The sequence below is a fragment of the Bos grunniens genome, chromosome X (assembly GCF_055505025.1).
Source record: "Bos grunniens cultivar Pamir isolate PY7600 chromosome X, Bosgru_T2T1.0, whole genome shotgun sequence".
In the NCBI taxonomy this organism is placed as follows: Eukaryota; Metazoa; Chordata; class Mammalia; order Artiodactyla; family Bovidae; genus Bos; species Bos grunniens.
The window spans coordinates 83,752,978-83,778,057 of record NC_141194.1 but is presented as its reverse complement, the minus strand read 5'-3'; the positions used below and the strand labels follow the sequence as shown (position 1 = coordinate 83,778,057).

The 25,080-nt window shown below is 41.4% G+C and overlaps 1 protein-coding gene and 1 non-coding gene across 13 annotated transcripts in view; both read right to left on the bottom strand.

Annotated features, from left to right (window-relative positions):
• DCX (doublecortin) overlaps positions 1-25,080 on the bottom strand; it is a 398,585-nt gene that overhangs the window by 50,858 nt on the left and 322,647 nt on the right. The gene's annotated exons all lie outside the window — the stretch shown is intronic.
• LOC147340780 (U2 spliceosomal RNA) lies at positions 12,381-12,571 on the bottom strand. The gene has a single exon (XR_015159978.1). It is a non-coding gene; the product is annotated as a U2 spliceosomal RNA (small nuclear RNA).

Sequence of the window (25,080 nt, the reverse complement as noted above, 5' to 3'; positions counted from 1 at the left end):
CCTCCCAGGATGCTGGAATTTAGCAAGGATACAAACTTTGTGGGAGAGTGTAGGCATGAGAGTTGTGGCTTCTAAATGTTCCTCTGCAGTTGGTTGTGGATAAGACAAAGAGAATGCATGGTGCAATTGGTAGGGAACAGATAGCTTGATTATTGATGCTCAGAGGTGGTGACTTAGGAGCTAACTCTCCACATGGCTGCACAGAATACTAACAACCAGAAACCTATTGCATTTTCTTCTATAACGTTCCATCCTTTATAAGTATATATTTTACCTCAATAAAAAGTCAGGGGAGAAGTAAATAAAGAGATTTGGTGGGTATATCAGTCAGGATATTAATAAAAGCAAGCAAACAAACAAACACATGACATACTCAGAGTAGAGTAGAGTTTAATAAAGGCAACGAATTACAAAAGTATGGGCAGGGTATAAAGAAACCATAGGACATGCTGAAGTATCTCAGGACTAGTAATAATGGGATCCATTACCACCCTTAGAGCTGAAAGATAGAGGAGAGGTAATAGATACCAGAACCCAGGAGAGAACATGACAATTATACAAAGAGAGCTTCCTGATAGGAGCTGTGACCTTCAATGAAGTGATGGCCAGCACCCTTGCTGGCAGGGTACCAGGGAATAAACTTCACTGCTCTCCTCCTTGCCAATGTTTCCCATTGACCAAACACAACTGGAATTTTGGAGACAAGGGAGCCTGTTGATATGGGGCAGCCTCCAAGGGCACAGAGCATGGTGGAATAGGGTAGAAAGTGAGAGTAGATCTGGAGAGGAAGGCCTAGAGAGTAAGTCTGCTGCTGCAGGTAAGAGAAAAGAACTGTTATTATAGCCTTGACTATGACATCTATCCGGTGGGCACTGTGACACTTGGGGAAGGATAACTGAAGACGTGTGAACTATAATTAAGCGATAATACTAATATCATTTTGCATTTGTAAAAGCTCTTGCATGTTTCATGCTGCTTTCCATCCCGTTGTCTCTTTGGAACCATATAGTTACCATGTAGGCAAACGGGTAGTTCTATTTCACATGTGAGGAAACTGACGTTCAGCCAAGGTAAGGTGATTTGTAAGATCAAATATCTATAAAGAGGGAAAGAGACTAGAACCTAGGTTTGGACTCCCAGTCCAAGGCCATTTCCACTATACCCTGTCCACAAAACTGTTCTGACAGGGCTTCAGAGGACTCTTACTTCTGACAGACATGAAAATCCACCACATGAGCAAAAATGAGGAAAAAGAGTGCATAGACTTCTTCCTTACACTTTTATTTTTTTTAAAAAAGGTGGTAAGAAAAGAGGCTGAGTTGGAAGACAGAGAAGCAGGTACAATATTCTTTGCAAGTATTTCCCAGAACAGAGGTTCTTAGACCTAGTTCTTACCAAATGACCCCAGTCAAAGTTCTCTAGCCTCTCTCCTTTATTCCTAGCCTCTGGGTGTTCCACCTCATCAGTTATATACTTCCACTGTAAATGATATGGTTGAATGAAAGTAAAAAGAAATGGAAATGAAGAAATTAAGTTCAAGGTAAAATGAATACAGGAACTTAACATGTTTTTCAGAATTCATTTGCAAAACATATTTTCACATTTGTCCCAATTTGCATGTAAACCAGGAATGAAAACCATGAGGAAATCTACCCTTCAGTTTGTAATTAAGTAGGATTTCAAGAAAATTCTGAGGGCTCAATATTCTTAGGAACTGCAATAGTGCCTAATGGGAGAGATGAGCCTGGCACTGGATGTGAAAGAACATCTGTTGGGATTAACTTCCCAACATATCCTTATACCTGCTACCTTAGATTTCCTGCTCTGAAGATAATTTAGAAGTCTGTGGACCCTAGAAGGCTTCAGACCAAAAAGCTTTCATAATCCATAGCTTCGAGAGCAGTGGTTCTCAACCAAGGGCCATTTTATCTCCTCCTAACTCCCCAAGGAACATTGGACATTATCTGGAGACATTTTTGGTTGTGACAGGTTGGATGGATGCTACTGACATCTAGTGGGTAGAGGTCAGAGATGCTGCTAAATATCGTACAATGCACAGAACAACGCCACACAACAGAAGAACTATCCCTGCACCAAACATGTCACTAGTACCAGAGTTGAGAAACCATACTCTAGAATATTTCTTGACAGTCAGGGAAGCACCTTTGCTGTGACCACCACACTCTCCACTCCCCACCTGTAAAGATGGCTTCCTTACTCCCACCTATGTATCTCAGGCTGGCCACTCCCTAAAATCAGTTCAATTTTAGCAGCCTTCTGGGCGAAAGCCGAATTTATCTCATTTCCTAGAGTGGTATTGTTGTTGTTACCATTGTTCATTGCTGTTTAGAGTTTTTGACACTTGGCCTTGCTTTAACCCCAGTAAGAAGCTTATTTCCTAGTTCCTAACTGTTTTTTTGGTTAATGACTCACAGCCTGCCTAGACCTCTGGTTTTTGCAAAGTTCTTGGCTCTTCTAGTCCTGGCATCCTTCATAGGCTCTGAGGTCCAGCTTCATCCATGGTTCCAGTACAACACTGCCTTTACTCATTCCATTCTGGGACACCAAATAGGGTTTGGACTGGTAATTACACTAGACCTGCTGCCTCTTGAATCTGTGTGAGAAAGTTGCCAACTCCAGGAAGGAAAAGACTCAATGAAATATCAGCAAGAGGTCCTCTTGCCATAACTGTCAAAGAAAGCTGTAAGAGAAAGAGAAGATGTACTCTGGGACAATATATTTCAGAAGACTTCTGTGTCAGCTGGCTTAAGCAGAGACAGAAAGATGTCCTACCCAATGTTGTTTGAAATGTATTTAAGTGTGTACTTCACATTTGAAGGAAAAAAAGCTAAGGATAAATTGATACCCTACAGTTGCTATAATGTCTGATTTGACAACTTCTCAAATGTCATCCTCATAGGACTAGAAAGGAGTATAAAGAAGGAATTTGAAACAATATAAAAAGTATGAGGATTATAACCATGAAGACAGTAGCACTATTTGCTGTTTTCTTAACAAACCTCCATTCCTGAATTTTGAGACTTGGGGTGATATTGCACCAAGGGATTGACTTCTAGTTCTGGTTCAGTCACACGTTGCAGTGTGATCATGAGCAAGTCACTTATATACTTTATACCACAGATTCCTCATCTGAAAAATGAAACTAATACTACTTTGACTGCTTCATAGTGGGTTTTTTTCAAATTCAGAACAAAAAGAGAAAGTGTGTAAGAAAATGCCTTGAAAAGCACTAATGCTATATGAATGCAAATTATTATAATTATTTTGCAAAAGCTGTGTGACCTAAGGGGAAATAAGGTAGGGCCAAGAAAAGTTGGCAAAATTTAACACAACATGGTAAATCAACTGTAGTTTAATAAAAAGAAAGTTTAAAAAAAGAAAAGCTGGTAAAGTAAATTAGGTTTTGGCAAAGAAAGAAACAAAAAACAGAGACAGATAGACAAAAAGAGACACCCTACACGAACTATCTTCACCCTATTTCATAGAACTCAAGAACTAGAAGGAAAATCCACTGTCTTTCTCTGCCCTTATAGAGCACTTTACTTTCACATTCTGTGCATAGTAGTACCTACCTTCTTTCATAAAATCTCTGCAATAAAGGACTCCCCAAAATTATTTGGCAATACATTCCAGAATCAACCCTTCCGTCAAAAAATTGTTCTTTGTTCTGACCGTGTTTACTTCCTGAATAGCACTCACTGAGTGCTTGTGAGAAGGCAGCCACCGTGGTAACTGTCAGGGATACAGAAAGCAACAGACACAGCTCCCATCCTCAAGGAGCTGCTAGGCTGGTAGACATTTTTGGGTTGAGTCCCTTCTGTCACAATTTAGTTCTCTTCTTGCATCTGACCTACATTTAATGGCCTGAAAAATTGACTTTTGGACCTTGTTTATACAAGCATCTAAACTGCTTAGCCATTCCAAGTTTTGACTCATACCAATTGCTTTTTGAGTCTGTTAAGATTGCGAATTTACACAATTAAATTAGTTTCCCTTAAGAATGGGGGATATCATCCAAGTCAAATGTACTGGCAAGGAACGCCAACTGGTTGCTGGGAAAGCATCAGTTGCCTGCAAATTTCTGATAAGCTAAATCATGCTAGAGTGTTCATAGCTTAATAGTGCATCCCGCCCAGCCTCAGAGGTAATGCCTAGAGAGGACCATAACTGAACCCTAAGGAATAAAGCTCTAATAGTAGACAATTCATACTCCTTAAAATCTGCTGAAAGATATTTGAGGGCTTTTGATGGTCCCTTGAAACACTCTCTTCATGTAAACTATCTTTAAAGTTGTTTCCACCTTCTTCTTGCCATTCACCTTCTCATTACACAAATCACCATTTTTTTTAATGAGCCAAATTGGTTCAAACTCAGCCAAAAGTCAAATGCATAAAGAAGTAAGGCTTATACCCATGCTAAATGAGTGCTTCTATGACAACCCTCAAGGAAGCCAGGAGACAAAATGCTTCTCTCAAGATACCCAGGAGGAACAGCCGGTGAAAGTCCTGTATTCTCCCCCTCCTCACAAAAAGGCTTTTCTTTCCCTTCTTCAAATCCATTCCACCTCCCACACAGAGAGGCAGGACTAGTGGCAAGTTTAAGCAGGAATGCAAATTGAGGGATGTGTACAGGAAGACAGAAATAGACTGTATAAAATGGCAGCCCGTGTGATCGCCTGGAAGGAGCTCAACTCAAACCTTTCCACTGAGAGCAAAGCAGCTCCTGTTTACATTTGTCCCTTGCATGAGCTGCTGGGATCAGGAATCAGGCTTTCAATGGTTTATGGCAACAGGGCACAGCCCCTTAGAGGGCTGAAGGCCCACTTCTCACTGTACCTCTGACCAAATAAGTGGTAAGATTCACACTGACAGGGACAAGAACCTGAGCTAGGCTGAACCTGCATGATAAGATTTCCCAGTCCAAATAAAAATCAGACTTGCTGCAGCTTCTGCAAAGCAACCACAGTGCTGGGTGGGGAGACAAGCTGCAGTCTCCGCAATGTCATTTTCTTTGTGTGTACACAGATCAAGGGTCATTTAACTAATCCATAGTTGGAACAGAGAGTTTAGATGAATTTCATTTTCCGATCATTGAAGGTTAGCCTTTTTAAAAATTCGCTTATATTTTGGTTCCTATTTTGTTCAAGAAAAGGCTTCTTAAAAAAAAAAAAAAAAAGCCTGAACACCAGATTTTGGCTATTTGCCACTCTCTTATTAAGGTGGTGGTTTAGTCGCTAAGTCATATCCGACTCTTGCAATGCCATGGACCAGGCTCCCACTAGGCTCCTCTGTCCATGAGATTCTCCAGGCAAGAATACTGGAGTGGGTTGCCATTTCCTTCTCCATGGGGTCTTTCTGACCCAGGAATCAAACCCAGGTTTCTTGCATTGCAGACAGATTCTTTACCAACTGAGCTATGAGGGAAGACTTATTAAGGTAGAAGATTTTACAAAATTACTGCAACATCTTTAAGATCATTTCTTTGTCTCCTCTCAGTGTCTAGCACAGGACTGGACACATGGTAGGTTCAGAAAAAATCTGTTGCTTTTAGTATTCTAATGAATCATCATTTTACTGTACTTTTTGTGTGTATCTACATAGCTGATATTCTCTTTTTCACATATATACAGCTGAAGTGTATCTATTATTAACCTAATATCTGCAATTTCTTGAAACCATTTTGTTTATTTTCTCTGTCACTAACAGTCACTGACCTAGGTCCTCATCTGGAACTCAAGGGCAGATGTGCATTTTTCTGGTCATTTTTGTGCTGAGGTTACACTTTAGCCATCCAAATTCAGCTCAGAGGAGACAAACTAGAGCAAGAGGAGAATATGGAGCCAAGAGAAGGGGAAGGGAAAAGAGACAGGAAGAGCCATCTGAAATGCTTGCTGGGCCAAGGTTCAGAGAAAACTGCCTCCCTAGACTTGGCTGTCTTTCTAGGCCAGGCCTCTGTCAATAACACATTTATTGGCCATCCTGACTTCAGCCTCTGATTTGCCCAATTCAAATAGACATTTTCCAAGAAACAGCTCTCCTAGTCATGGCCCCTGACCATTACAAACAATGCTGTTGAAAGGTCCGAATGAAAAGGGCCATTTTCTCCAAATGAGTCACCACCACCTGGAAAGTTCTTGGAAAATGGAAGAGGCGCCAGAAGACTAAAGACGAGAAAATGTTGTCCTACTTTTTAAAAGGGCAAGAAGTATATCTCAGAAAATACAAACCAATAATTAACTTGATGTTGGTACCCAGAAAAAAATATCTTAAAAGGGTTATTAGAATATTGTTTGTGAATACTCAAGAGAAATTATGATAGTAGACACAAACAAGGGTTGACACAAGCTATGCCGAGTTTACTTTTCTTTTGATAAAGTAGATATCTCAGGGTGTGGATGCAAAAATACATTTAAAAACATACTTGAGTACTGACTATGTCCTGGGCCAGGGTTGGCAAAACATTGCCTCCTGAGCTCATGGCTCATGCCTCACAACACTCTTGTACTGAGTTCCTACCCAACCTCACAGTCTTCCTCAGTAGACAGTCACCACAGTCCACCTGCTGACCCGGGCTCAGGTCCTGGGGATGCAAAGAATATATAAGACCTGAAGGAATTCATAAAATAGCAGAGGCAGTATGTTATTCAATACAATACATGTATGTATAGAAATGGGGCCTGTCAACATTGCTTAAAGGATGAATTCAGACAGAGTAACATTTCACAGTGCTCAGTCCTTCAGTCATGTCAACTCTTTCTGACCCCATGGACTGTAGCCCGTGAGGCTCCTCTGTCCATGGGATTTTCCCAGCAAGAATACTGTAAGTAGATTGCTATTTCCTCCTCCAGGGAATCTTCCCCACCCAGGGATCGAACCCACATCTCCTGTGTCTCTTGCACTGTAGGCAGATTCTTTAGTGCTGAGCCACCAGGGAAGCCCCAGCACTTCACAGAGGAGGTAGCAATTGAAACGGGTCTCAATAGGTGAATAGGAATTCTCCAGGTAAGGGAGGAGAAATGCCACAAAAATAAAATGTGAGTTTGCAGTTTTTGAAGTTAGGGCTTGGTTATGTATTTGTTGGTAAATTGAAGAACTGGGGGTTGAATATCAGTACAAGTTATAATCTTTTTTCAAGGGCCTTGCCAAAAGAGATTGATGTTGGATGACAGAATCAAGATTTAGAAAAAAGTTTAAAGGCAGGACTGATGGGCCAAAACAAAGGATTTCTAACACTCCGTTGAGTTCTAGGAGAGAGTATATTTAAGACATTTAATAAAATTCCACGTTTAAATCTCCAAATTCAACAGTATAAGATGAAACAAAATGGATATTAACAGTGGCCCTAGGATTTTAGTTAATCTTAAGTACACCATGAGAAATGCTGGACTGGAAGAAGCACAAGCTGGAATCAAGATTGCCAGGAGAAATATCAATAACCTCAGATATGCAGATGACACCACCCTTATGGCAGAAAGTGAAGAGGAACTAAAAAGCCTCTTGATGAAAGTGAAAGAGGAGAGTGAAAAAGTTGGCTTAAAGCTCAACATTCAGAAAACAAAGATCATGGCATGTGGTCCCATCACTTCATGGGAAATAGATGGGGAAACAGTGGAAACAGTGTCAGGCTTTATTTTTTGGGGCTCCAAAATCACTGCAGATGGTGATTGCAGCCATGAAATTAAAAGACGCTTACTCCTTGGAAGGAAAGTTATGACCAACCTGGATAGCATATTCAAAAGCAGAGGTATAACTTTGCCAACAAAGGTCCGTCTAGTCAAGGCTATGGTTTTTCCAGTGGTCATGTATGGATGTGAGAGTTGGACTGTGAAGAAAGCTGAGTGCTGAAGAATTGATGCTGAAAAAATGATAATGGACTAACATATTATGTGTGGTTTTTTTAGACAATAAAAAGCAATGAGTTTCTTGCTTGGGAGATGCTCAAAGTTTAAAAGATAACTTACAATAAGAAGAGGTTTTATTTTGCATGGTAAATGAAACTAGGTGATGAGTAAAGTCTTTGACCCGAAAACGTTTCATGCTTCTAAGAGGGGAAATTGTCAGTATCTTTAAAATAGCTAGACTTCAAACTCTTGCTTTCGTTTCTACACCTTTTGAAGTTTGGTTTTGTTAATTTCAGCTAAGCTCTTAAACTGTTATTATAAACCCAATCTTCAGGTCCATTGGGAACTATCTCCTTATAAAATGTGAAACATAAACCAATCCCAAATACCCAGCTAAGGAAATAAACAAGTTATTTTCCATCAAAGGTTCATTTGTAGCTTCTTGTTTCCTCTATAACTGATTTCAAATCATTTGTACCTTTCATTTACAGCAAAATTTACAGCTACAATACACAATGCTAATCCAGGGTTTACCCTTATCATAGCTGACTTGTTTTTGTCCCTCAGTGAATGACGGCAAACATAAGCATGAAAATGAAATTAGTGATAACCAAGCCAACTGCTTTATCTATGTCTTGAGTTTAAGGGATTAGCAATGGTCTCCCTGGAAATCTCTGGGTTTTATGAAAAAGAGGTATTCCAGTTAGTAGCAACCATGGAGCTGCTGTGGTAAAAACATTCATGATTTCAGCTTGCTCTTTATTTCTGTATCAGGAACCTGGGTCATATGGGAAAGGCTAGGGATTCAGGTAGAATCCTCTTTTTTCTGTCAATGGGACAGAAACATAAGAAAGGCCTTGCAAGAATTCACAGTAATAGATAAGAGGTCAAGAAAAGGATTGTGGGAAAAGAACAGGGTTTGAAGAGGTAAAATGGAATGGTTGAGAAGAGGTGGAGAAAGCATCATTACCTTATAAGAATTCTCTAGAATCAAAGTTTGAGTCAAAGTTTGTTCAAAATGCCATCTTTGTTCCATTTCTAGCATCTGCATTACCTTTCATCCTTTTCTCTTTCTATGTCAATTCTCTTTGAGAGACACTGAGTGATATTTTGGCAGACTTTAGGAGCAATTGTGATACAATAAATGTACTGGTATGTCCTTGTTTCAATTTTAATGTAAATATAGTTCCCTGGGGTATTCAGTCCCTACCTCCACTGGCCATCTCAGCTATACAACTTGAAGGCACAATTTTACCCTTAGGCCCCAAGGAGCAAGATAGGCTTGTGCCTGCTAATGAGCATTTGTTGTGGAGAAAACAGTGGTGTTGAGATCACAGGAAAATAGAAAACTATCAAAGGTAGGCTTCATTCTCGATCACTCACAACATTCCTAGATGAAAGCACTATTGACAAGTTAGGGGATGACTGTGGCAAGTGCGTGCGTGCTTAGTCACATCAGTCGTGTCTGATTCTCTGAGACCCCATGGGCCACGGCCCGCCAGGCTCCTCTGTCCACAGGATTCTCCAGGCAAGAATATTGGAGTGGGTTGCCGTTTCCTTTTCCAGTGATAAAGTATGAAGTGAGTGAAGTGAAGTTGCTCAGTCGTGTCCAACTCTTTGCAACCCCATGGACTGTAGCCTACTAGGTTCCTCCATCCATGGGATTTTCCAGGCAAGAGTACTGGAGTGGGTTGCCATTTCCTTCTCCAGACTGTGGCAAGGGACAGCCTTATACAAAGGCAGACTCACAGGGTGAGATGTCTCCCTGGGATGAGAGTAGAGAGATGGTAAGATGCCGTACCTTTGAAAAATGCCTCTTCCCACGTGTGTGTGCATGCTTAGTCCCTCAGTCATGTCTGACTTTTTGCGACCCCATGGATTGTAGCCCACCAGGCTCCTTTGTCCATGGGATTTCCCAGGCAAGAATACTGGACTGGGTAGCTATTTCCTTCTCCGGGGGGGGGGTCTTCCTGACTCAGGGATCAAACCTGGGTCTCCCACATTGCAGGCGGATTCTTTACTGTCTGGGCCACCAGGGAAGCCCCTGCCTCTTCATATACTCCTGCCTGAATACCTGGCTTTTCTTCATTTTAAAAACATCAGAATCACAACTTTTTGGCTTTTTAGGTCAAAAAATTATATTTAGCACCTATATGGTAGATGCCATGCCAAGTGCCAGGGGTACACTGATGAACAAAAACAGACATGGTTTGGGCACTCACGTTACTTACATGCTGGTAGGGCAAACATATTGATCAAATGGCTACCCAAACAAATGGAAAATTACAACTGTGGTAAGGCTACCAAGGTGAGCTACATGACGCTTATACAAAGGAACATAATTTACACTACTTGTCTACCTATCTATCTTCTTATCTGACTCCCCCATCCCCTGCCACTGACTTAGAAAAGAAGACCATCACCATAGTAGTTGATGGTAAGGAAGAACTTAACCGGCCTAAACTCAGACAAAGGTGCAGAAGTCCTTCCCCTTCCCCTAATACCTCTTTGGAACTGGTGAGAACATCTGCTCCATCACAGATACAAGCCAACTGGGAGGCTGATAAGGCAGAAGATGCCATGTACATGTGAGACAGGAGGATGTTAGTCAAGCAACATGTTGGTAGTGGTGATTTGAATTGGTTTGTATTCACAGTCCCCTGGCAAAGATCAGGACCCCAGTGGACAGAGTAGGAGGGTGTGTGGGATAGAGCAACCAAAAGAGCAGAGAGGCCCACTCAAGAGCCAGTTTTGCCTGAGACTCTGGAACCCCCATTTGGTGATCTTGAAATTCACTAGGACTAATCATTCATCTTCTTCGCCACAAGGGCCATAGCTTACAAGCACTCTGGTTTCAAATAATACTCGAGTCTTGAAGATGCTGTACATCTAGTTTTATTCCTTAGTATGTATCAGATGTTATACTTTTCCTACTTTTCCTTGCCACATCTCTTTCAGTTTATGCCTGAGAGTGGGCAGGAAACTCGTTGATACAACTACTTATTGGGAGTGGGCACAATCACCCAACCCCATCTTTGGTTTTCTCATGTGGGCTAGACAACAGATGTTCTTAATGAAGATTAACTGAAATTTAATGGTCCTAATTGCCATTTGCACGGGCAGCAGATAACATTCAGTTCACACGCTGCCTTTCATGCTCCTTTATGCTTCGTCACATATCAGATTTGTATTTGACTGGAGCGAATCTGACTGGCAGTACCTGCTGGCTATTCAGTATCAAGATGCTGGCATAGCAAAGGCTCACAGTCCAGGGAAACACAGAACTGTGGTGAGAATGGGCTTTGCTAATTTGTTTCCTAATATAGCTATGCTCTTGAATTCTCAGTAATGGCAAAAAGGGGTCATTTTGGTCTGGGTGGGATTTAGGATCTGTGTTAGGGAGGAAGGACAGACAAGACACTTGGTAGACTGATTTCTGTGTTTTTGTGCAACCTGATCCTGCTCTCTTCTGTTTTTTAAAAAAAACTATTGGAAAGGTCTTATAAAAGTGAGCAAGGGATGTGAACATCACTGAGGAGAATATATGATAGATTCAGCAAATACTTGAGGAAGATGCTCCATCTCAGCAGTAACAAGAGAAATGCAAATTAAAACTAAAACAAAAGAATTACACTATTTCTCAACTATCTGATTGGCAAACATGAAAAACAAACTGTTGGGTTGGCCAAAAGTTTCATTCAGGTTTAAACCCAAAAAATATCAAGTGTTAGTGAGGTTTTCAGGAAATTAAATTTGTCAGCTCTCTGGAAGGCAATTGGTTGTAACTGATAAAATTTTAAATGTGTGTTTTTTCCATAACCCAGCAATTTTTATACCCTTTTGGAAACCCTGGCAAGCATGTTCAAGGAGACATGTACAATGCAGCATTTGTCATAATAACCCCAGACTGGAAGCAAACTAAATGTTATTTAGTAGGGAAATAGATAAACTATAGAATACTATGAATCCGTAAAAACCAATGACACAGTAGATGTATTTCCATAGTTACATACAATATATGTATAAAAGTATAGATAAAGCTCTGAAAAGTTGTAGCCACAAAACTGGTTATCTCTGGGAATGGGTCTGAGGTGGAAGAAACCAGATTGGTCAAAGACATCTTCACAGTTTTATCTGTAATACTGTAATATTTTACAAGCACAATGTGTCCAGATATTATTTATGTAATTAAAAATCAATTTAAAATTTAAAAGCAATATAGTTATGTTAGAGAATTTACAGACCAGAGAAAAGAAAAAAATATGCCTTATCCTGCCACCTAAACATTCCCCTATGATAACTATGATGTGTATCCTTCCAGTATCTTTTTTTTTTTTTTCAGGAGATATGGCAGGAGCTTGGACAACAGAGAAGAGATGGGTGTGAGGCATGAGAAATGAGAATAGAGCCTGATGAGACTGATCCTGACAGTTCAGACCTGAGTGCCAGGGCTTCAAAAATCCAGTTGCCTGTGAGTTTAGAACGGCACTTTCATTCGGACTGGCAGTTTTGTCCCTGGAGAGGATGCACCATTCTTGGAAGTACTGAAATACCAGGCTGATGCTTGGAGTGGATGGAGCAAGCTCCTATTCCAAGTCCCTGCTCCAAAAATCCATTTAATATACTGTCCTCAGATAGAGGACGTATCAGGTATTAAACTCATAAGAGCAGATACTACACTTGATCTTATTCAAAAGACTGAGAAGTGATCCAGTATCTTTTTAATATTTCATATAGTTGTGATCTATAACCTGTATCTTGTGCCTCTAATACAGACATCTGAGTTGGATAATTTTCTGCTGTGCGGGGCTGTCTTGTGCATTGTAGGATGTCTAGCAGCATCCTCAACCACTATCCACTAAATGATAGCAGCACTCCCACAGTTGTGACAATCAAAAATATGTCTAGACATTATTAAATGGCCCCTAGCAAAATCGGCCCTAGGTTGAGAACCATTGATTGAATACATCATTAGCATAATGTCATGAAATTAATCTTCATAACCTATCCTACGTTTCCAAACTTAAATCCAGTGAGTTGTCTCTATTCTGTTCTCAGCTCCCTGGCCTGTGGATTCCAACCCTGGCCTTTAGAACTTGACCTTGCTCTCTGACTGCTCCTTTTCTAGGTAAGTTGATTTGGGACTCCTTAACCCAGAACTGTACTCTGACTTATCACCACTAAAGCAATTAGACAGTAAAAGCCAAGTCTCTTCCCCTGACATCTGTGGACTAATGTTCAGCTCATGGGACAGGGAACAGGGATAGCAATCAGGAAACCCAATAAGACTGTAGAAAGTAATCAGTCCAGAGACACAGCTGTGGGTCAAAACCACTGGGCTAAGGGCCAAGGCTGAGAAGAGGAAGCCAACTAGATTTTACCCCAGAATCAGCTCTCAGAACAATCAGAAGCATGGTTCCCTGGCTAACAATGCTTAACTCTTCCTGTCTGTTTTACTTAGATATTTTCCAGGCCCCCAGGGCATAATCAATTCAGAGACCATGGAAGGGATGGCATCTGTGCTTATATTCCAAATCGATAAGGAGAGGTTAATGCCAGAAGTCATGCTTACTCTATAAAGACACATTTACTAAGCACCACGTATCAAACATTGCTAGGTGTTGAGGGTGCCAAAATGACTCTGAATTGCTTTTGTCTAAAATCTGTTTGCCACGTGATTGCCAGAGAAAAACATCTCTCAGGAATCAAAATGTAAAACTAGTGAGAGCTCCCTTCAGTGTGAGCCCTTAATTAGATCACGTATCACCAGTATTTCACTTTGCCTCTTACAAGGGCCTGGGGAGTGAAAATTGCATTATGAGGTTCTGTGGCTCCAAGACCCCAATTCAAAGAGAGGACTGAGTTCATTTCCAGAGCATAGGGAGGGTGGTATCAGATTTCATCCTGTTAGCTCACAACATGGAAATTGGAATTTCCTGCTCCCTACACTCCAAAAGAGCTCGTGTGGCCCAGGTTTCTGCAGCTCTGAGTGAAGTTGGAGGAACCTCCTCTTGTGTCCCTCTCTGTCTGGCCCCTCACTCCGGTGCCCCAAGGGAGTGCAGACAGGTTGAGCACTTTATTTCCTCAGGGGCTGGATCACTTCCCTGTCTGCCCATCTGGCCTTTTCCTGACAAGATGTTCCCTGACAATTTGAGATCTGCAGACACAAAGAAAACAGAGCCAAATGAGACTGACCCTGGTGTGAAATCTGGAAAGATGATAAAATATCCTCGTAGCAGGAAAGAGAACGTGGCAGGATATGCCTTGTAAATAACCCACTGTCTTCTACAGAGCGAGATGAGTTCAATTAGGGGAGTTTCCACAATGCTTTCTTGAAATTTGGGGGTTTATTGTACCCAGGGTCAGTCGCAGGCCAAATGCTGGACTGCCTCCAGTTGGAGTCCAATAGAGATAATTCCTTGCTGTGAAATACATATTTAATAACTCTACTGAATGCCTATTTCCTTTGTCTTCTTGTAGTCTTTCCTTTGTCCTAGGTTTCTCTTGCACTAATGGGGCCTAAGGGAGTCACAAATAACAATGTGCTGTGTAGTAGATTACTCAGTGGCTGCTGGCAGCAGGTTCACAATACTGGGTCCCAGTAATAGCCCCTTCTCAATTTATATTTCCAAGTCCAAGAATTACTGGTCACAGTAATCAGGGGAAGCTTAGAGCAAAACTGAGAAAAAGACCAATTTGTTTTGTTAGCCCCCAAACTCCTAGTTGTCATTCTTTTCCTAGGACAGCCATTCTTTTCCTGAGTTGAACAAGCCATCCTGTCCTGCTCCTAAGACCCTTTATTTATAGCAAGATGTAAACATAATCTTGCTAAATAGCTAAATGCATTATTTTTCCTTCCAAGGCATTTCCAAGACATAAGTTGGAGGATGAGAGAGCTCATTATTACATTCAAAATCATACTATTGATACTTGCATGTTCAACTCGCATGAGCTCAGCCGTAGGAATAGGGGATCTAGGTCCCACGCCCTGTCATTTCTGTTTTCTCAAACACATTTATTGAAGTCATTTACTGAAGTGACCCTGCCATTTATGTTTCATCTGTGACGTGGCAAACTATTAAAATTACAGTGGGTTCATGGAAAGCCACATGTGGAGAGACAGGGGTTCTCCCTCTGTGGTTTTGGAACATTTAGCCACCAGGCTATATGAAATAAGTGTGGTTTTAACATTGCCTCTTCCAAAACCATAGTCTCCATTTCAATGAAAAAAAAAAAAAAATCCATTTTTCTCAGGCCTCAGGTCCTGCAGCTCTCTGTGGAAAACAACAATGGTCCAAGTGGCCTGATTGAATTTAAAGGCCTTCCAGAACCACAGGGTAGTGCCAAACCCTATGCTTTATTAATTATGCCATGATTATTTTATCTTAGGGGACCTGACTCTTTTTGTTCACTACATTTGAATATTTCCTAGCTCCTATCAATCTAATGTTGGAACATGTTGATAACAGTTGGGGTTACTGGCAACTGGATTCAAGAGAGTAGATATGAATTTATGGAGAATTTAAAATTGAAGAATCCTGATTACTACCCTGTATCTCTTGTTTCCATGTGTGGATGGAAACCATCTTTCTCCCTTACATGAGGTTCTCCAAGGTTCCCCTGAAAGTGAAAAGTGAAAGTGAAGTTGCTCGGTTGTGTCCAACTCTTTGCAACTCCATGCTCCTCTATCCGTCCATGGGATTTTCCAGGCAAGAGTACTGGAGTGGGTTGCCATTTCCTTCTCCAGGGGGATCTTCCCAACCTAGGGATCAAACCTGGGTCTCCCACATTGTAGGCAGACCCTTTTACCATCTGAGCCACCAGGGAAGTCCACTAAGGTTCCCCTGGTTATTTCTTAATCTGTATCTCCTAATTTAATTCATATATTTATGTATTTTTATAACAGCTTTATTGAGAGATAATTCACATGCTATACAACTACCCATCTGAAGTACACAATTCAGTGGGCTTAACATAGTCACAGAGCCGCGCAACCATGACCATAATCAACTTTAGGACACTTCCATTACTCCAAAAAGAAACCTTCGGGATTTCCCTGGTGGTTCAGTGGGTAAGACTCTACACTCCTAATGCAGGGAGCCCAGGTTCAATCCCTAGTCAGGGAACTCGATCCTACATGCTGCAACTAAGAGTTTGCATGCCACAAAGAAGACTGAAGATCCTGCATGCCACAAATAAGACCCAGTGCAGCCAAATAAATAAATAGATAAAAATATTTAAAACCAAACAAAAGAAACCTTGTACCTATTAGCAGTCACTCTCAAAATCCCTCCAACTTCCCCAGCCCTAGGCAACCAATCTATTCTTTCTGTATACTAGTTCCATATATTTTAACAAGAACTTTTAGAAAACTTGTATTATCCAAGGGAATGACTCCCAAAGGGGTACTTTCTGGTGTGTGGCAGGTCCACGAAAGGAAGCGTGTGGCACAGTGGTGGCCCTATGGCTGGCACATGTCAAATCGCACACATTTCCAAGAGTCAAAGGTAGTGGGAAGAGGAGCCCTGATAGCTCAAGCCAGCACAGCTGGAGGATCCCCCTCTTTGGCCCAGTTTCTTCTTGTAGGTCCTGGAGTCTTCAATCCTTTACCACGAAGCTTCCTTTCTGAAAATGGAACAGGTAAAGTGCCCCCCAAATGCCCACCACATACACACTCACCCTGCTCCAAAGATTTCTAACAAGAAACATTTTAAATGATCCTGCTGCCATCCAAGGGAGAAGAAGTATATTTTGGGAAGATGCGTCCAGTTTAATGATACTCATTCACATAAAAAGATACCAAAGGGCATTCCTTTCTGACCTTGAAGAGGTTCATGGCAGTGTTCTGCCCCAGTAGATACTTTCCTTTGTTGTTCTAATAGCTATCTATAGAGCTATGTATAACTTGTCAATTGGTTCAACAAACATATTTTGGGCATCTACTTTGAGCTTGATACTGTGCTGGGTGCCAGGCAAATGAAAATGAACAAAACAAACCATTTTTACAAATCCAGCCTAGGTGTGCCTGCCTTTTACGGAAAATTCTGTCTATTCTCCAAAAGGTACCCCAGAGCAAAATGTATCTCTCTTTTTGGCTATGCTTAGTTCCTGAACGTATCAACCAAATTAGTCTTTGGTTTAAGACTTTGATGGCCCTGCTAAATGGCAAGAAATCACGTTAATCTATTTTCAGCCATTACTCCTTAGTCATTTCTCAGAATAACCAAACCCTCCCTGAGCAGAGCCTTGAGGGTATGGAACTCTAGCTCAGTGGCATTTGGTGGAGGGAGAAAGAGGGAAGTTACAGGTCCTTGATACTCAATATGTGGTCCATGGAACAGCAATAATAGCATCACCTAAAGGTTTTTCAGAAGTGCAGAATCTCAGACCTCACCTCAGACTTCCTGAATCAGAAGCTGCACTTTCACAATATTCCTATTTGACTCATAGGCACTTCTGAGAAGCACGGGTCTACAGCAGAGTTTTTCAGCCTTAGCACTACTAACATTTGAGACCAGGTAATTCTTTCTTGCAGGGGGTGGGGGAACTGTCCTATGCATTAGAGTGTTTATTAGTATCCCTATACCTACTGGATGCCAGTAGCACCCCTCCCACCATGTTGTGACAAACAAAACTATCTCCAGGCATTGCCAAATATCCCATTGTTGGGTGGGGAGGGGGGAATAGATCACCTCAGATTGAAAACCACTGGTCTATAGCATGCTTTATTAATTTTCAGTCATTCAAGTATAACCTTCAGAATTTTTTCCATCTCCACATACACTTTTTAAAAAACTATTTTTTGCTCATAGAAATTAACCTAAATAGTAATAGTGATGAAATAATAGGACAGATGTGCCATTTTTTCTAGTACAACTAAAGCCAAATATAACGATTAGAATTTGAAATGCTTATCTAGGAAACCCATAAATATATCATGCATCATGGGTGGAATGTCTACCAACTTTTAGAAAACCCTGGCCCTGAGTACAGTTGTGGAGTAGGGCAGGTCCAAGGCATTGGACAAATTTGGGTTGCCAGGAATGTTAACAGGATGTATAGTGCTTAGAAGTAGAGAGAAGCCATTAAAAGCAAATTTGTTTCTCTACTCAACTTTGTTTCTGGCCAGGCCAAAGTAGTAGGTTTAGCTATTAGAACATTACACCTACCTATATTTTGGAGACTCCAAGAGTAGCCGTTTTGACTTGATCTAGCATACGGCTAATTTCATTTCCCTCCAAACTACTGGTGACTACACTGGTTCCCTAAATGATTCCACTATAGTCTGACACAAATTTCACACAATGCTTCTTTGGCCATATGTCAGTCTAATTAAAGAGTCTTTGCTTCTCCTGGCAGAACTGCCTTTCATATTCAGGGGAGATAATAATCCCATCTCTCAGTTACATCAATGATAAAATGACCTGGTTCACTGCTTCTCAGCTGAATCAACAGCCTGCGACCCCTGGCACATTGATTGCAGAAGGAAATATTTTTATGTGACTTTAACGTATGGGTCATTTACAACATGAGTTCCTTCCCACATAAAAGCCATTATAGATCCATGAAACTTGAACAGGGGGAAGGCAGAGAGGGGGAGGTGATAGAAAGGGAAAGAAAGGGGAGGTGAGACACAGAGAGAGAGAGAGATAGAGAGAGAAAAAAATTCTATGTAGGGTTGGCAGCAAATACATGCTCAGTGCACTTAGGAAAGCCCATAGGCTGAAACTCTGGAATCCTGGGGTTTCTGCTCCTCTAGAAGAGACCTAAATGATGCTTGTTGATAACACAATCCCCCACCAGCTCCTTAAAAACAAGAGGCGGCAAGACAAGAGCTAAAATCCAAGCAACTTTGGGCTCACTTTTCTATGATCCCACAACCTGTGTTCAGCTCTAAGTGTCTGGTCTACCACTTAGCCAGAAGTTGAGTGTCTGCCTCTCCAGCAGCTGCAAAGTAGAGGCCTTGTTGTTGCTGTTCATTTTCTCAGTTATGTCTGACTCTTTGTGACCCCATGGACTGTAGCTTGCCAGGCTCCTTTGTCCATCCCCAACTCTCGGAGCTTCTCAAACTCATGTCCATCGAGTCGATGATGCCATCCAACCATCCTCTGTCGTCCCCTTCTCCTCCTGCTCTCAGTCTTTCCCAGCATCAAGATCTTTTACAATGAGTCAGCTCTTTGGATCAGGGCAGAACCTGGGGCAACGATCTAGTGGATGGGAGTGCATGGGAGAGGAAGGTGGCTTCTACCTATAATTTACCTGATGCTCTTCACTACAGTTCTTCCCAGTGCTGCTTTCACTTAGAGGAAATGTTTGAAGTTAGGGGTAGAGGGTACAGAGTGGAGATATACAAGAGAGAAGGAGGGATGGGCTATCACTGACTGATGTTATCAGGACACTTTCAGTTTTGAACGCTGGGACACTTATTGTGAGTTGGCTTTGAGAGTCCAGAGCACATTGTGTTTGTTTTAAAGGCCCTTGAGATTCACCTTGAGAGTTTTTTTTAAAAACCTACACCTGGGCTCCCTACTCCAGACTAACTTACTTCTGAAATTCTGAGGGGATCCTATTCATCAGCATTTTAAAAAGCTCCCCAAGTGATTCTAATTTATTTTCCCAACATTTTATTATGAACATATTCAAACACATAAAAGTCTGTGTCTCCTAGATCGTATAATCAGCATTTGCTATATTGTTTTAACATATACCTGTCCCTCTATCAACCCATCTTATTCATGCATATGTTTCAAAATAGGCTGTAGACACTTCACCCTTAAGTACTTCTGTAAGCATATAATTAGAGTTCAATATTTGTTTCATTCAGTGAAATGTACAGATTGTAAATGTACCATTTGATGAGTTTTGACAAATGCATGTACCTGTATAGTACAAACTCTTATCAAGATTAAAAAAAAAAAATGAATCTTCCCAGTGAACACTCACCCCCACACCTGAGGGGCCATCAGTGTTCTGTTCTGATTTTTTCCAGATGATTTCAATTTGTAGCTGAGGTGGAGACCCCCTTAAGGAAAGACACAAATTCCCGCTCCCCAGCCCTTTGTAATTGCATCAGTAGAGCTTATTAGCTAATAGCCCTGGAGTCAGCTAGCTTGAGGGCAAGTCCGGCTCAACCAATTGCTATTTGTGAGATTTTAGGCAAGTTAACCTGTATGAACCCCTGTTTCCTCACCTATAAAATAGGGATCATAATAGTAGCTATCACACCAGGTTGATTGGAAGACCTAAGTGAGATAACATAAATAAATTAGCAATAAAGTTAATGTTAATTAAGTTAACATGCTTACAATTGGCTAGGCACTGAGCTAATTGCATGGATTTTCTCATCTAATCCTCCCTACTGTTAGGATCCCCATGACAGATAGGAAAAGAGGCTTATAATGGGGAAGTACCCTGCCCAGAATCACACAGCTACTACTTGGAAGAGCCAGAATATAATCCCAAAGTGCTTTGATTTCAAGAATCAGACTCCCACACTGTTAACTAGTACACTTCTGCCTCTATTCCTGACACACATAGTAAGAGCTCAAAAGTGCTGTATATTGTATTGCACATCGTATCATATAGATTTACCAGTTATTTATATTGTGTTCAGTTACAGAGTCCAAATGAAGGAATGAAACCTTTGACCCAAGCACGCTCAGCAGCCCAGCGTTGCTGGTCCACACCTTGGCATGATCATCTATATCTATTGTGTTCCTAATAATGTCCTTTCCTTGGTGACTCTGAGAATCATCAGCAATAAGACCAGCCACTGTACTGAACAACACACAAAGGTCCTTGTGAAAACATCCCTCTGGAAGAAAGAACTAGGGGAAGCGCTTTTTTCCTATTAACACATTCAGCTCCCTGGCACTCTGTTCTGCAGCTGTCTGAGTGCTGCAGTCGCTCAGACAAAGAGCTTGCTGGAATATCAGTGACATCATCCACTTCAGCTCTGACAGACTTGCCAGGAGCTGCATGATTAACATCTCCACGGTACCAGAGAATAGGCAGCGCTCACTCAAGCTACACTATGCTACTCTTCCTCCTAATGAGAATCCCATTAAATTGGACAATTATCTACACCCTATTCAAGGTGGCTTTTTATGTGCAACCAGAGCCCATTTTCTTCCAAAGTAAGGCAGCATCACACAGAGCCATCTTACTCCTCAGTCTTCCTTATTGGGCCACTCCTTTCTAACAGGCTGGATGATACTGGTTGGTTGGCAAAGGGAAGAGAGTGGCATGCTCTGGGCAAGGAGCAGATGGATATCTAGTAGTAAACTCTGTAGCCGAGCCTTAAGAGGAAGCACAGTGACAGCTGAAAACAGAACAGTACTTCTTTTATCACCATCAGAAATCCTATGAATGGCTATTAAATCTATTTCAAAGCTTTGGAAGCTCTGTTCAGCAGGCAGGCAGCAAAGGGAGGGGGAACAAGAAAAGAAGGGGTGCTAAAACTTCAGGCTTGGTGCTCCTTTGGAATCTCAGATTGCCAGGCTTCTTTTAATCATGTGACGGGTATGAGGGACCCTTCCACCATGGAAGGGAAATAGCTGGCAATTTAGTTAAACAAGTGCCTGGGGTTATGATGAAGTCAGCAATTAAGAGGTTCTTTCCAATAGAGGAAAGCTGGTAACAATGCAATGAAGTGAGGTTCTCTGTTAGGAAGGCCAGTGTTCCATTATTGCAACACCCGTGGAGTTCATGTCCCCAGAGAATCACTACTGTGTATTTGATACAAGGTATTGAACTTGTGGCCAAAACACACCAAGGCTGGCCTTTCTAGCCAGTATCCTATTATTCTTCTAGTCCCAAAGCGGCTGAGCATTCCATTTAAGTATAGTGCTGTAGGAACACAAGGACCAAGTTCAAGACACCAGAAATACCTTCCCTGGTTCCTAATTCCATGTGCTGCATGCTCAGTCACTCAGTCATGTCTGACTCTTCGTGACCCCAAAGACTGCAGCCTGCTAGTCTCCTCTGTCCATGAGATTTCCCAGGCAAGAACACTGGAGTGGGTTGCCATTTCCTTCTCGAGGGGATCTCCCTGACCTAGGGATCGAACCCATGTCTCTTGTGTCTCCTGCATTGGTAGGTGGATTCTTTACCACTGAACCATGTGGAAAGCCCTCCTGATTCCACAGAAGAGGAAAAAAATATTTGTGTGAATTTTGACGAACAAAACTGACTCAGTCCTTTAGGAGATTTTGCCTGTGTGGATACTCTGACCTTCAATCCAAGGAGTCACATATCTTAGGGAGTGCTCTAGTCCTCTCTCAGGGTTATTAGTACACAACAGTGGTGTGTGCTGAGTCAAGAAATAGGAAAAACTAGTTGTATTTACTCTTGTTTTTTGGAAAAATTATGGTTTCTGGGACAAATATCTCAGACTTGCTAAGAGCTTACATTAGGCAGCATCAACTCCTGGCTGAAAAGAGAGTCCAAACTACCATGCATAGCCCAGTTGAATCCAGGACCCTCAGAAGTAAAACAAATTTTAAAAATCAATAATAATATTAATAGAGGCCAGTTTTGAGTGCCTACTATGCACTATGGACTCTGTGACAGCTATGTTTAATTATCACAAGAGACTTCCGAAGTAGGAATAGTGTCTGGGATATTGTAATTACTCAATAAATACTACCTAGAGTATTATTGTACCCATTTTAAAGATGATAAAACTAAGGTTCAAAGAGGCTTAGTAACTTTCTTAGGGTGACAATCTATAATTGACTGTGACACTTTAAAGAGATTTGGAATTGGATACATCCTGCCTTATTCTCTCCTAAACAAACCCAGGCTCATTAGAGTAACAGCCATGGGCTCCTTGCATCTGCCCTTTTCCTACTTTGATCCCTAATTTTAGAGTCCATAAAATTACACTGAAATTTGAGAGTAGATGCCTATGTGGGATATATCACCACTATGGACACAAAGGAGTTGTCTCTTAAAGTTATTACAGTAGAGCCTATGCCATAATGAGAACCTCAAAGGAGGCAAAGAAACCAAGGCCCATTGGGCAGGCCTGGAAAGAGTGTTAGGGTTAGGCTAATCCCCTCTACAGTCATTATGTGATTCCTACTATCCACCCACTCAAGCATAGACCAGAGGAGATTTAAGCAGCTTTCTGTGAATAGCCTACGCAGCACAAAGGCAGCATTCTTGAATTTCCTTACCTTTCAAGTTGATTGATGGTTTAAATGATTTGTGAGTCCTACTCTTGATTGCTAACTTCATATCTTAGGGTTCCTCCACTCATTTATATTTACAGTGCAGCACCTGGAAAATGATCTGTTGCTCTTAAGTAAACACACACTTCACAAAGAGTCCTATCAGAATAAAATATAGTTACCCGAGCTAGGAACACCTTTCTCTGCTACTCACTGGAAAAACACCAAGGAAAGACACTGGCCTATAAAACAATATAGTTGCCTTGGTCATCTTGACTAAGTGGCATGATGTGATTATCAAATTCATTAGGTTGTCTCTAGTGAGAAATGAAACAAAGGACAGACTACTACAACAATCCAATTCCCCCTACTTTGCCTACACTTGCCACAAAGATTTCCACAGTTAGAATTGACAATAATATTCAGCACCATGGACAACACCACTAGATGTTCACTGTGAGAAACAGGGTATGGGACACATTTTACCTCCCTGAGTTTCTCCTCTTTATTCTGCTTGCCTCCCTTAGCAATCAGGTATTTATAAAGATAGTGGAGTGGGTTTGATACTGTTCTATAGGAAGAACCAGGAATGAAACAGGGGAGGGCTTTAGAAAACAGAGTTTTAAGGAAAAAATCAGAATTGAAGGCAGCTGTGGCTCAAAGAACCAAGTGGATTGAAATGTGTTCTTAGCTAGTTATTCCTGCATTATCAACACTCCCAAAGACATAGCCTTTAATCTAGTGATGAGATGGAGCATGCAAACGGCAGTTGGTAGCCTTGCTGACCCTTCCAGAAACCTTCACCTTGACACTGGTCTTTTGGCAAAATGGTCCTTAGAAGTCCCTGCCTAAAAAGGAAAGGGAATGTAAGAAAATAAGAGAGGCTATATAGATTTCTGTCCTATGAAATACAGCCCAGACAAACCAATTTGGAATAAACTCCTACAAAGGGTGGGAATGAGGAGAACATGCCATTTCAAATAACCAGCTGACCACTGGGTCTTGCCAAACAGTAAACTAAACTAATGAAAATGAGAGCTGAAAGGACCCTTATACATTCTCTAGCTCATTGGTTCTCAAATGTGAGCTTGCATCAGAATCACCCACAGGGCTTGTTAAACCAGATTGAGGGCCCCACCCCTAGAATTTCTGATTCAGAAGGTTATCATGTAATCTGGTAATCTGCACTTCTACAAATTCCCAAGTGGTGCTGATGCTATTGATGGAGGAGAGCACACTATGAAAACCTTGTTCTAGTCCAACCTTTTTCAGAGCATAGGAAAGGCAACAGAAGCCCTAAAAGAGCCGTGACTTGTCCAAAGTCACACAGCTGGTTACAGTCCATCTACTGAGTCCTACATCCTGGGCCTCCTGATTATCAATCATGTGTTTTTATTTCAGAGTGTGACAATCATATTTAGTCACTATGGTAGCATCTAAGGGAAAACTATAAAGGAAGGTGATCACAAGAGAAATGGATTCAGCCTTTTCTTTGCTTCAGTTTCTAGCATACTTGTCAAAACAGTGCCAAGCCAGATGTGAGGCTTGACCCTCCATAACAGCATCAGAATGGCTCTCTCTACTTTGATTACTCTTTTGGTATCAACCCCATGCAAAATTCACACCAAATTGATTGCAAACTAGGTAGGATTCCAGATTTAGCAAATAAAAAGACAGTTACATTTGAGTTTTTCAATGTTTATCTTTAACTCAGATTGTAACTGAGTGTTCTGTATTTAACCTGGCAATCTGAATCCTGAAATATGAAACTGCCAGGCAGTTTGAAAAAGGGAGTTACCTTCTCAGCTCATGGTTCAACTATGTCCTCCCCCACCCAGACGCTAAGAGGCTAAGAAACACCTGACCCCTCCACCTCCTGCCTCCACCTGCTGCCTGCCAAGCTTGTTGGGGCTCTATTGAGACACAGTAGAAAGGCTGTGATTTGATGAACAGCAAAAAAAAAAAAAAGAGAAAGAAAAAAGCAGCAGCAGCTGAACTGGTATCCTCCAGTATTTTTCATTTCTATGAAAAGTTTGATTCTGGTTT